At 46.7% G+C, this 13,253-nt stretch overlaps 1 long non-coding RNA gene across 1 annotated transcript; it reads left to right on the top strand.

Annotated features, from left to right (window-relative positions):
• The first annotated feature begins 986 nt into the window (after nt 1–986).
• LOC147996901 (uncharacterized) lies at nt 987–7,032 on the top strand. Its single transcript, XR_015652209.1, has 3 exons — nt 987–1,112; nt 1,853–2,048; nt 5,844–7,032. It is a non-coding gene; the product is annotated as an uncharacterized LOC147996901 (long non-coding RNA).
• The last annotated feature ends 6,221 nt before the right edge of the window (nt 7,033–13,253 follow it).

The following is a 13,253-nucleotide window of genomic DNA, read 5'->3' on the forward strand; positions in this document are numbered from 1 at the left end:
CGTTATTACCCATGTTCTTTTCTCCAAGGGAAACTGTCAGAGCTTTCTTCTCCTTCTCCTTCTCCTTCTCCTTCTCCTTCTCCTTCTTCTCGTCCTCCTCCTCCTCTTCCTCTTCCTTTTTCTTTTTCCTCTTCCATTTCCTCCTCTCCCTCCCTTCTCTACTTCCCCTTCCCTTTTTCTTCCCCTTCCCCTTCTCCTTCTCCTCCTTCCTTTCCTTTTCCTTTTAAAGATCCATTTATTTATTTTTATTTTATTTGTTCCAGTTTTTGCCTGCGTGTGTGTGTGTGTGTGTGTGTGTGTGTGTGTGTGTGCATCGTGTGCGTGCCTGGTGTCCACAGAGTCCTGAAGAAGCCATTGGATCGCTTGGAACTGGAGCCAGAGAAGCTGTGAGCTGTCACGTGGGTGCTAGGAATGAAACCTGGCTGTTCTTTTTTTTTTTTTTTTGGTTCTTTTTTTTTCGGAGCTGGGGACCGAACCCAGGGCCTTGCGCTTCCTAGGTAAGTGCTCTACCACTGAGCTAAATCCCCAGCCCCGAAACCTGGCTGTTCTTAATGGCTGAGTCATCTCTCTAGCTTCTTCTTTTGTCCCCTAACTGGGGATGGAATCCAGGGTCTCTTGACTGATAGGCAAGGGTTCCTCCACTGGGCCAGTCCCCAGTGTGGGTCTATCATCTTTGGCCAGCTTTCCTCTTGACATAGCCAGATACTCCTCCATGCCCTAGAATTATGTAGGAAAATTCTGAGTCTTAATGTTGTCTGTAATGTTTTGTTTTGTTTTGTTTTGAGACAGTGTCTTTCTACATAGCGTTGGTTGTTCTAAAACTCACTAGTTAGACCAGGGTGGCTTCAAACTCATAGAAATCTGCCTGCTTCTGCCTCCTGAATGCTGGGACCAAAAGCCTGTGCCACATGCTTGGCTCTGTATGTAGTAGTTTTTACTTTGATTTTTGTTTTCCCCATTGAGTTTTATTTGACTTCATCTTCTAGGAACAGGGCCTTCAATACAAGAGAGCAGAGCAGCTTGATCTGAATAATGAAGGTTTCCTTTTTCTAGTGGCTTGCTGCTGTGGGAAAGAGGGTGAACCAGTGGGCTGGACCTGTCCAGGATGACAGGTACTTATGAACTTTGATCTGCTTTCACTGCAGGAAGGAGCACGCAGGAACTTACTGGGGCTGGAATGGGGGCAGTACGTTTCTGACCCACAACAGAAAATATTTGTTTCAGTGGTTGAAAAATCTCTGCCTATACCGGGGAGCACTGCTACCACACACACTGCCTGATACTCATTGACTGTTTCCCTCTCGTTCTGGCAAGAGGGAGCTTTGGCCTCAGGTTGTCAGGTACTTCTGTGCTCTAGGCTGTGATGTAGCTCAGTTCGTAGAGAACTTACCTAGCAAGCACAAAGCTCTTGGTTTCATTCACAGAATCAAGCTTGGAGGCAAATACATGTAATCCAAGAACTCAGAAGGCTGTGTCAGGAAGATCAGAAGTTCAAAGTCATTGTTGGTTAGGTAGTAAGTTCCAGGTCATCCTAGGTTACATGAGATGCTATTTTATTTTATTAAGATTTATTTATTTATACGAGTACACTGTCACTTTCTTCAGACACACCAGAAAAGGGTATCAGATCCTGTTACAGATGGTTGTGAGCCACCATGTGGTTGCTGGTAATTGAACTCAGGACCTCTGGAAGAGCAGTCAGTGCTCTTAACTGCTGAGCCATCTCACCAGCCCTGAGAGATGCTATTTTAAAGGAAGAGAGGAACGGAGAAAAGGAGGGAGGAAGGAGGGAGGAAGAGAGAGAGTGTGTGTGTGTATGTTAGTTTTCAGCACCGCCTGTGTTTACCCACAGTATAGATCTATAGAAGGATGAAGCATCTCCATGACCACCAGGTCACACAAGGCAGACTGCGGTCCCCAAGTCTGGGCACTGTGGAGGACATGGATGAAGTTAAGTTCAGAGCCAAGCACGTGCCCAGCAGCCCGGCAGACCTGAGAGGATGAGAATGGAGTAAGGAAGGACAGGATGGATCCAGTACAGAGTTCACGTAAGGTCAACCTCGTCCATGCCTGATGCTTCGCTCCACCCATTGTCTCCTTCTATGGCCCTAGAGGTCTCTTTACCTTCCTCTTGCTGCCCTCCAGCAACAGAATCCATCCGTGGTTATGGAACCTCTCTATTTCTGTGTGTCCAGAGTCCAGAGCAAGGCACAGAGGAAGAGCTTGCTGCTGTGTGTGTTTGAGGAGAGATCAAGTGAAGGCAAGGGTCAGCCATCCTGAGCCACCATGAGATGCACTGTTAGCTCAGCAGGAAGCGTCTTTGGAAAAGCACGAGGCTCCTTTCCTACCTTGGGATGGTGGGTGGCAGAAGAGCCGGTGGCTGCTCTAGCACAGACTCCCCTGTCCTTTCTGACTTGCCACCGGCTGCAGCACACTCTGAACACTGCCTGTTCCTCCCTTTCCTCCCCCACATGTGGGCATGCACTGTCCAGCCCTAGGGAAGGCTGTGGGGATTAACACGAGGACAGATATAGGGCCTGGGGGTAAGGAACTCTGTTCTAGTGAGGGTTGTTTGTTTGTTTGTAGTTTTTAATAGGGACTTCCTATGTACCCAGCTGGCCCTTGGGACTCACAATCCTCCTGCCTCTGCCTCCTAAGTGCTCAGAATTCAGGTGAGGGTTACCACATCCAGCTTAGTGGGCATCAGATCCCTTAGAACTTGGAGTTAATTGGTTGTGAGGCTCCTGATGGAGATGCTGGAAACCAAACCTGTGTCTTCTGTGACAGCAGAAAGCATTCTCCACCACTGAGTATCTCTCCAGCCTCTTGGCTGAGTGAGCATAGCCAGGATACTTGCAATCCCTTCTGGTGTTCCAGATTTAGCAAGAACAATAAGATGTATTTTTTTTCCAAGTCGTGGATACTGTTGTTGAGAAGTTAGAAACAAGTGTGGAAGGTTCTGAAGACAAAACTCTGATAGTGCATTTGAGCAAAGGTGGCGGACACTGCTGGGACAGGATTCTCCTGTGAGGAGTCTCTGCAAGCATAGTGTGGCTCCCAGCTGCCAGAGTTTCTGGGCAGCTTGTAGTGCTTCTGGTCTAAGGTATGCTGAATCCAGTGCCAGCCATCTTGGCATCTCTGAGGGTGGTTGTTTGAAGGACGAGGGGCCCAGGTCCATTCAGCAAGGTCCCTGTCATCAGAAGTCTTAGGCCTTGGCTGGCTCCTCTGTGGTGGCAACTGCCTTTTCAAGAACTCCTGGAACTCCTGGAGATCTCAATAAAATCCTTACTATTGTTCGAATAGTGCCTAGTAAATGTGTCTGATAGTGAGGCTTAGTAGGTAAGGCACCTGCTGCCAAGACTATTGATGTGATCCAAGTGATCTTGGACTATTTAGTCCTGTTAACGACCACTTCCTGTCCGAGTCTATATCTGGTCTAACATCCCTTTTAACTATTAGGTAGAAACCTTTGGAATGTATCAGTTTAACAGACTACCACCTTCTACCAATCCAATAGTTAAGAGTGTCATCAGATAGCATCGGAAACCCAGAGCCAGCTGTCATCCCAGCACTTGGGAAGTAGAGGCAGAGGGTCAGGAGTTAGTGCAAGGTCATGAGACCCTGTCTCAAAAACAAACAAACGGATAGCAGAGCTTTCTCTGCTCTGCTGCAGCCCACCTACCTGCTGCCCCAACCAGTTGATTTATGGCTGTCGTTTTAGCTGACTATAAATGTTCACAGAACCATTTCCATGGTGTAACATGCCATTCAAGGCAACCTGAATCTGTATTTCTTGAGCCATAATAATTAATATTTGGATCAGAATAAGCTCATTTCCCTTTGGAGTGAGACTTCTATTTTGCATCAACATCCTTGTTTTCTGTGGTGGTGTTTTGTTCCAACAACTCCACTGTGGGCCGGAAGCTGCCTATAATACCCAACCTAACAACATTGTTGTCTATACAGAGCCATGACAAACTTAACTTAGGCACAGTAAGAGATTGGAAATGATGACTAATAAAAAGAGAGCAATTGTCACTATGTTGCATGAAAAGAATTTAAAATATGAACTTTGGATTTCTATTTGTGTGTACGTATCTGTTTGAGACAGAGTCTCATGTAGCCCAGGCTGGCCCTAAACAAGCTGAAGATATCCTCAAACTTTTAGTCCTCCTTGAAGATTTATTCATTTATTATATATAAGTACACTGTAACTGTCTTCAGATACACCAGAAGAGGGCATCAGATCTCATTACAGATGGTTGTGAGCCACCATGTGGCTGCTGGGAATTGAACTCATGACCTCTTGAAGAGCAGTCAGTGCTCTTAACCACTGAGCCATCTCTCCAGCACCCAACCCCCCCTTTTTTTGGAGATGGGTTCTGAGCACATCATGAATAATTTATTTCTGGAGTTTCCCATTAGGCATTTTCAGACTTTGGCTGATCAGGGGCGGGGTCGAGGGGACCACTGCATGAAAATCAGCTCTAGACAGCTTCCTGCTCTTCGTTAGCTTCTCCTCTCTTCTCCTCTGGAACCTTGGCATCCTACCTCTGGTCTCAGTGAAATGGTGCCTGAGGCTAAGTGTCCAGGGTGACTCTGCTAACAGGTGTGGTGCCTCAACAAAACGTGTCCTCCCTGACCACATCGCTTAAATGTGGGCTTATGTGATAGCTAGAGCCTAAGAATGCAAAATCAGAAATTGTATGCCACCCTTAAGGCGTAGGCCTAGAACTGGCAAGCATCACTTCCACCAAACTTCCTTAATTAAAGTGAAGCACAGGGTGAGTCCATATTTAATGGGAGGTACCACATGAGGCTGTGGGTACCAGTAGAGGAGGTCTCAGGGGGAATCTCCCAGCACTAGCTACCTCTCTAGGGAAGGCTGACCACCTACATACACACTGAAGTTGTAGCTGTGAGATGGAATGATGGAGTGTTGAAATGGTTAAAAAATTCTGAATGGTCCTATTTTCTGATCTGGCTACTTTTAGCAAAGTCCCACAAGAGAGAAAAAGATGGAAAAAGTCAAGTGGGAACTTGTCTTTCTGCTGTTCACCTTGCTGAGGGAGGGACTCTGCTGCAACCTATAATCTGACGACTGAGGGGCCTGTAATTTTGAGCTTTCCAGAGTTGAAAGAGCCATGGCTTTGGCTTTGGCTTTGAACCAGGCCTACGTAGTAAGTGCTGAGTGGCAGCGTTAGCGGGAGTTAGGACTGTTGCTGGCTTTAGGGCTGTGAGCCTGTGGCCCACAGAGGAGTCAAGCATGGCACTTTCCTTCTAAGTGGTTCCCCTTCATACACTCGGAGGATGAAAGGCAGCTCTGCTCACCACCACACCACCAATGATGCCACATTAGGGGAGCGGATAACAAGTAAGAGGTCACAGTCTGGCCTGCAGAGATGGCTGCCCTTCCAGAGGACCCAGGTTCAGTTCCCATCTCCCAGTTACAATCTTCTGTAACTCTAGTCCCAGTAGATCTGATGCCCTCTTCTGAGAGACTTCCTTAAGTACCAGGCACATATGAGGTATAGGTATGTATATAACGACAAAATATTCATAGGCATAAAATAAAAAACATATTTAAAAGCCCTGAGGGCAAGACCAAGGGGGACCCAGTGCCTCCATTCATCTGCCATGAGGTGGCATGGGTGTGGGTATAATCCCCCCCACCCCCCACCCCCCACCCCCCACCCCCACCCCTCCACCCCCCCACCTGCAGTTCAGCGGCGCATTCCTCTCTGGCTTTAGTACTTCAGAGAGTGGGTCCCATGCCTCAGCTGGGCAGCACAGTCGCTGTATGCATGCTGGGGACAAGCTGTGTCCTCTGTTTCCTTCCTCAGGGTGTCCAGGCACCGCTGCGTGGAACAGCTGGGGTCTTCGGGATCCTGGTCAGGCTGGGACTGAGTGTTGATGGGAGAAGACCTTCTCTGAGGATTTTAGCGTTACAGCTCTTTTAGATGATACTCAGCGAAACAGCTCTCTTAGACAATCTTCAGGAAAGACGCTGGTGCGCATTCCACTTTGTTCAGGGTAGACGAAGGCTATACATGAACCTTGGGGAGCGGGAAGGAATTTTCAGAGTGAGTGTAACATCACTGGCTGGAATTTAATGCCCTGTAACTGACGGCCTCATTTGTAGGGAGGAGCATCCCAGGAATCCCAGGTACTTGCTGGCCGGAGAGAGGAAGTTGAACTTATAGGAACGGCTACTGGACCTTCTTCAGGTAGAAGATTGCAGTCGAATACCCTAGAGAAGGACAAGTACTGCTGGGAAAAGGTAGTCCTCCATTTAGAACTGAGTTCAGAGGCACTCTCCGGACATAGTAGACTTTGACCTTAAGTAGCAGGGTTTCCCAACACAGTAGAGCCGCTCTGGAGGCCTGGTTTCTGGTGAGCTGGCCAGAGGGCTTGAAAGCAGGAATGTTGAGCTATTGGTGGCAGCACTGGGTGGCTTAGCTGGAGCAGTGCGGAGAGCTCCCCCTGGTGGTACAGATAAGGGAGAGCCAGAGGACCGACCAGCTCAGCTATCACCTAGGCCCAGACTCAGGGCTTTGAGTTGGCCTACCTCAAAATCTCTATCCTCTGAGAAATGTTGGGGCATTGAAAGAACCAGTCCTGCTGGTCCAAAGCTGTAGGGTCTCCATGATACACGGCAACAACAGGATAGCCGGGAGAAGTCCCGGTGAGGATCCACTATTGATGGTGTCACAAAAGCCAGAGACCTCAAACCAGAGTGCAATGAACATTTGCAGTGAAGATGTGTGGACAGAGGGACATACCGTGGGACACACTGTGGCACACTGCAGCTTCCATGATGAGATCTTTCCTATGCTTTGTTTTGTTTATTTTTGTCTGTTTATGTGGTTTTTATTTTGTGGGGAAATGGCAGCGTGGAGGGTGGCTATGAGGGGACGGGGTGATGAGTGGGACTAGGGTGCACGATGTGAAACTCACAAAATCAGTAAAAAAATCATTTAGTGAATAACCTTTTCAAAATATATTTTAAAAAAGAGTTATTTATTTTTTAAATATATGTGTGCATGCCTTGTCTAATGTAAGAGTAATGAGTACACTCTTCGGCCCCTAAGTAAATACGTTTTAAAAACTCATTTGAGACAGGGTCTCGCTTTGTCAACTTGGATGGCCTGGAAGTCAAAGAAATTCACCTGCCTGCCTCTGTCTCCTGAGTTCTAGGATTAAAAATCACTACACTGGGGGTTGGGGATTTAGCTCAGTGGTAGAGCGCTTGCCTAGCAAGCGCAAGGCCCTGGGTTCGGTCCCCAGCTCCGAAAAAAAGAAAAGAAAAGAAAAAAAAAACACTACACTGGGTGGGAAAATTTTAATTGCATTCGTTTGTTTGTTTGTTTGGTGTGTGTACACGTGCACACACATGTGCCATAGCAAGTTTGCATTGATCAGAGGATAGCAATGGGAACTGGATCTTCTTCCACTGTGTGGATCCCAGGGATTCAACCCAGGTTTCTAGGCTTGGCAGCAAACACCGTCATTCTCTTGCTGACCAGGCATCTTGCTGGCCTCCGGCCCTACACAAGACCACCTTGTTCAAGGCCCGGCTTGAGCTATCTGGGTCTACCATAGACATCTTCTAAGACACTGGCTGCAGGGCGAGGAGAGGAAAGGAGTCATGGTCCCAGTGTTCTAAGACAGACAATCCCAAGACAAGACCACCCAAGGAAGTGACTTCTCAACCACGGGCCCTTTCACACAGACAAAACACCTCACGGTCACGGAGCAACCCTCCCTGTATTCAAGTGCTGCTCACAACAAGTATTTTTGAAATTTTGCTTCTGTTTTATGTATTTGCAGTAGAGCTATGAATAATTTAAAAATGAATTTGAACACATTTACCCTCTAGTCATAAAATGGCAGGAATCCCCACTTTTTACAGGCATTGGTATACCTAACGCCGAGGAGCTTTTAGACACAGCCAGTATCAGGCAGGAGTTCAAGGTCTATGTGCAGAAAGCTGAGTCTGCTTTAGATGAAACATGCTCCTCCTCTTGCCCTGAGCCTCAGTATCTGCTTCACTCCCCCATCTGCCAGTTCCAGGAGGAAGAAGCCCCAGGGAAGGATAGGGATTGGCCAGCTTCTGTCCTGCATTCATCTTCTGACCAATGACCAAGTTCTGTCTCATGAGGAGGAGAGCACATGCTGATGGCAGTATGAAAAATACTCTGTACACAGAAGCAGAATTTTATTCAAAAGGGAAATGTCTGGGCTGCTTAAAATAAGGGAGGTCGTGGGAACCATCCTCAGCAAAGAAGAAAATAGTCAATAGGTTTCCTTTTTGTTTTTAAAATTTTTTATTTTATGTATGGGTGTTTTACCTGCATGCGTTTCTGTGCACCACCAGTGCCAGGTGTTCACGGAGGCCAGAAGAGGGCACTGGATCCCCTCGAACTGGAGTTGCAGACAATTGTGAACTACCATGTGGGTGCTGGGAATCAAACCCCAGTCCTCTGGAAGAGCAGTCAGTGCTTCTAACCACTAAGTGGACTCTCCAGCCCGTTTTTATTTCAGTGTGAAGTAACCCCACCCCATATGCTGCTTCAATTTCAATCTAAGCCAGGCATGGCCGTACACACGTTTAATCTCAGCACGAGGGAGACAGAGGCAGGCAGATCTCTGCTAGTGCAAGGCTAGCCTGGTCTACAGAGTAAGTGTCAGGACAGCCAGAACTACATAGAGAAATTCTGTATTCCTGGATGCTTTCTTTCATCTGTACCACATGTATATGTGGTACTCGAGGACCAGACGAGAGCATCAGATCCCTGGAAAGGGAGAAGGTTGTGATCAGTTGCATAGGTGCTAGGAATTGAACCCTGGTCCTTAGGAAAAGCAACCAGGAAACAATCATATAGGCCTTGATGTTTTGAAACACAGCTCTCCTGGCATCCCCTCACTGATTCCTAGGGAAGAAGTAATGTGATTCCCAACTCTTTCGGTTTAAAGCTATAAATACAGCTGCCATTTTGTAAAACCTTGGAGCACATTTTCAGGGTTGTTTGGGGATTGGGCATGCAGCTCAGTTGGCAGAGTCCTTTCCTGGCACACGTAAAATTCTGGGTTCAATCCCCAGCACTGGATAAAACTTGGAGTAGTGGTACACACCTGTATTCCCAGTACTTTGGGATTGGAAGGAGATCAGATATTTGAGGTTATCCTTTGCTATACAGTGAGCCTGAGACCATCCTGGGCTACATGGTACTCTCTCAAAAGAAGGAAACAGTATCGCTTAAATTTGTTTACACGAGGCGGGAGGATGGGGTGGGGAACACCCATATAGAAGGGGAGGGGAAGGGGTTAGGGGGATGTTGGCCTGGAAACAGGGAAAGGGAATAACAATTGAAATATAAATAAGAAATACCCAATTAAATAAAGATGGAGGAAAAAAATTGTATACACGAAATGAGTGTAATTTTTTTTTAACTAGGTTGATTTTATTCTTGGCCAATAGTGGTATGAAAATACTCTTGATTGCCATTAGTAACAGAGCCATAATCACTGTTATTACTGCCAATAATCATAATAGAAGGAAAGTTTCATTCATTAAGGACATTTTAAAATATGTATTATTATCATTATCATTATTATTAATTATGCATAAGTATGTCTGTTTGCATGTGGTTAAGTGCACATGAGTACAAGTGCCCACAGAGGCCAGAGGTGTTGGATCCCCTGGATCTTGTGAATCACTTAAGCCACCACTTGATGTGGGTGCTGGAAACTGAACTCAGGTCCTCTGGAAGAACAAGTGCTCTTAAAGATAGATTTATTTATTTATTATCTATTATTATTTATTTATTTTATTTATATGAGTACACTGTAGCTGTCTTCAGACACACCAGAAGAGGGCATCGGAACCATTACAGATGATTGTGAGCCACTATGTGGTTGCTGGGAATTGAACTCAGGACCTCTGGAAGAGCAGTCAGTGCTCTTAACCGCTGAGCCATCTCTCCAGTTCCAGCAAGTGCTCTCAACTGCTGAGCTATCTCTATAGCCTTGCTTTATTTTAGATATTGAATTTCATTGTGTTTCCCAGAGTGGCTTCAAACTTGTGAGCCTTCTTTCTCAGGCTCTCAGGTGTTGGGATCACAGATGTTCCCTACCACATCCAGCTTCACAGATCTCATAAATGGCAGGGGTTTGTGGAGCCCAGAACCAAATGTCTTCTGAATTGGAGTCATGACTATTCTTTAGCTCCTGTTAGAGACTCCCAGGCTTTTGGATTGATGTGGAGCCAGGTGTGTGTGTGTGTGTGTGTGTGTGTGTGTGTGTGTGTGTGTGTGTGTGTATGTGTGTGTGTACGTGTGTATGTGTGTGTACGTGTGTATGTGTGTGTTGTGTATGTATGTGTTGTGTATGTGTGTATGTGTGTGCATGTAAGTGTGTGTGTGTGTGTGGTGTGTGTGTGTTTTAAATATGTAAAAACTATATTTCAGGAAGGGTATATAAGGAGTGTCACAAAAGACATGGTAGGTTACAAAAAGTAACCATGTCCCTTCCTCTGTGCATGGCTTTTTAAAAAATTCTTTTTACTGGGCATGGTAGTGTACATCTTCAGTAGTTCCAGTACTTGGGAGGTAGAGGGGAGCAGATTCCTATGTGTTTGAGGCTGGCCTGGCTTCCAGGATGAGACCCTGATTCAAAAATAGAATTTTTAAAAAGTGTGTGTGTGTGTGTGCGTGTGTGCATGTGTGTGCATGTGTGCATGTGTGTGTGCTTGTGCATGCATGCCTTGTGACTGCAGATGCCAGAAGAGGCCAGATGAGAGTATCAAATCTTCTGGAGCTGGTGTTTCAGGTCCACCATGGGTTCTTGGAACTGAACTTGGGTCCTCTGGAAGAGCAGGAAGCACATTTAATGGCTGAGCCATGTATGTACCCACTGTGAATGGTGTTTTTGCAAGGTGGTTTTGCTGCTCCTCAGGTCAAGAGGTAGAATGTATTTCTCTCCACTTTCTGGTCTCCCTGGCCAGGTGACTTGCTTTGACCACAGAAGGTGCCAAGAGCCTGTGTGAGAGGAGGCCTAGAAGCATACAGCCTTCTCCTCTTGTCTTACCAGTTTTTTCTCTCTTCTTCTTTTCCCTTTCCCTGATCTCTCTCTCTCTCTCTCTCTCTCTCTCTCTCTCTCTCTCTCTCTCTCTCACACACACACACACACACACACACACACACACACACACACACACACACACACACACACACCTTGGATGTTACTTAGTCCAGGACAGAAGATGACCTTAAACTTGTAATCCTCCTGCCTCCGTCTCATTGTGCCCTGAGACTGCATCTACCCCACATCTGATTTTACCCAGGGATGGGTATCAAACCCAGTGCTTTGTGTTTGTTCGGCAAACACTCAACCAACTGAGCTACATGTCCAACCCAAGAATGTAATTTAAAATCACATCAAGTCATCTGCCTTCACTCACAGACCTTCTGCTCTAACAGGATAAAGTACCTTCAATTGCTTGTTGGTTGAAGACCAAGTCCAGCAGCTGACGAGAGGCGTTACTGCACCCTTGTGGACATATTTGGTTACTGCATCCAGCCCTGTGCATGTTTGTCAGAATAGCACTTTCCAATGCTTTGGCCAAGTTGAAGACCCAGATAAGAAGACTTCATTCTGTGACATCTTCGAACTGTCCTTCCACAGAAGATTATTATCTGAGTCACAAGCCTGGATGTAAACTACCAAGCACCTCCGTGGCCCGCAGAGGGTTATAAGGGAGCAGCCTGTTCCTTATAATGAGGAGATGGGTTAAAAGGGGAGGAAGGTGCAGGGCCGGGGGACCAGAAGAGTCGTCTGAAGTTCCTAGATCTGGCTTTAGCATTCTCAGAGCTCAGTATCTTGGAGGACCTTGATCATTCTCACATGGTTGATGACCTCAAATCTAGCACTTTTCTCTACTCCAGTCTTGAGGATAGAGAGTTTGTGTGAAAGTCGGCAAAATGGCATCCTGACAGTACAGATGAGACCCATCACTGTGGACAGTCCCAGGAAGGCAGGAAAAATATATAATGTGCGGGGTGGAAAACCTTGGAGATGTTTTGTTGTTTGTGCAATCCAGAAGTTTCATGTCCATGACATCTTTTGAAAAATTCTCTCTGGGGCTGAGAGTACAGCTCAATGGTAGAACAATTTCTTAGCACGTGTAAAGTTCTGTCTTTAATTCCCAGATTACAAAATAGAGGAACAGCCTAAAGACCACTTGCTTTCACAGGAGGCTCTCTCGGTTCCTGAGAGAGAAGATGTGGAACTTAGCCGGCAGATGGCGCTGGTAGGCCTGCAGACCTGGCCCGGCCCAGCCCAGCTTCTGCTTGGAGGTCGGCTTCAGAGTCAGGTGCCACTGGGGGACGCTGACATGGTGAAGGCTGGTCCGCGTTCCTTCTAGTGTCTCTGTTTCAAGGTCTTATAAACCAGTAGCCCTGGCACAGAGGTGCAGATATAAAATAACTGTAACAGAGAGACATGTTCAAGATTGAGAAGTAGGGCAGGAGCAATTCCAGAAACTGCAACCCAGGGCACTGTGGAAGGTCCCAGGAAAAGTAATGGCAAAATGGAGAAACTGTACTTTGCTGACATGAATGCTAGAGACAGGAACTTTTAAATAGGGTGGGCGGGGGCGGGAAGAATTCTGTGGCGGTCACCTTGGATCTTCGGTAGAGGAAGCATCTTTGTGATAAAGGAGGCGCCCTCGGGATTCAGTACTGCAAGTGTCAGGCGGTTCCTCCTCTAGTTAATTCAAAGGTGCCAAGCTGTCAGCCTTCGAACATGAAAAAAACTCTCCAGGCCTTACAAGTGGGTCAGTCCTTTTAATACGGGGGAGAAAAGAAAAAATCCTGTGCTAGTTAGGACAGTTTGAGACAATAACAGAATCTTCCTGACGAACAGTCACCTGACCAGCAGGTTTGTTGTCATTTTGTTTTTGTTTTTGTTTTTGTTTTCGTTTTTCAGGATATGGTTTCTCTGTGTAGCCCTGGCTGTCCTTGAACTCACTCTGTAGACCCGGCCTGGAACTCAGAGATCTGCCTGCCTCTGCCTCCCTGGAGTGGTGGATTGAAGGTGTAGGCCACCACTACCAGGCTAAGCACAAGAGTTCTATATCCCACCTATCAGAACAGTGCTCGAGTTGACTCGGGGGCTCAACTTGTCACTCAGAGCCTTCCTAGCTCTCCCTCCAGCTGCACCCACCCTGAGGTTGCCAGACAGCTGCCATAGAT

This window comes from Rattus norvegicus, chromosome 1 (genome assembly GCF_021556685.1).
Source record: "Rattus norvegicus strain SHRSP/BbbUtx chromosome 1, alternate assembly SHRSP_T2T, whole genome shotgun sequence".
NCBI classification, from domain to species: Eukaryota; Metazoa; Chordata; class Mammalia; order Rodentia; family Muridae; genus Rattus; species Rattus norvegicus.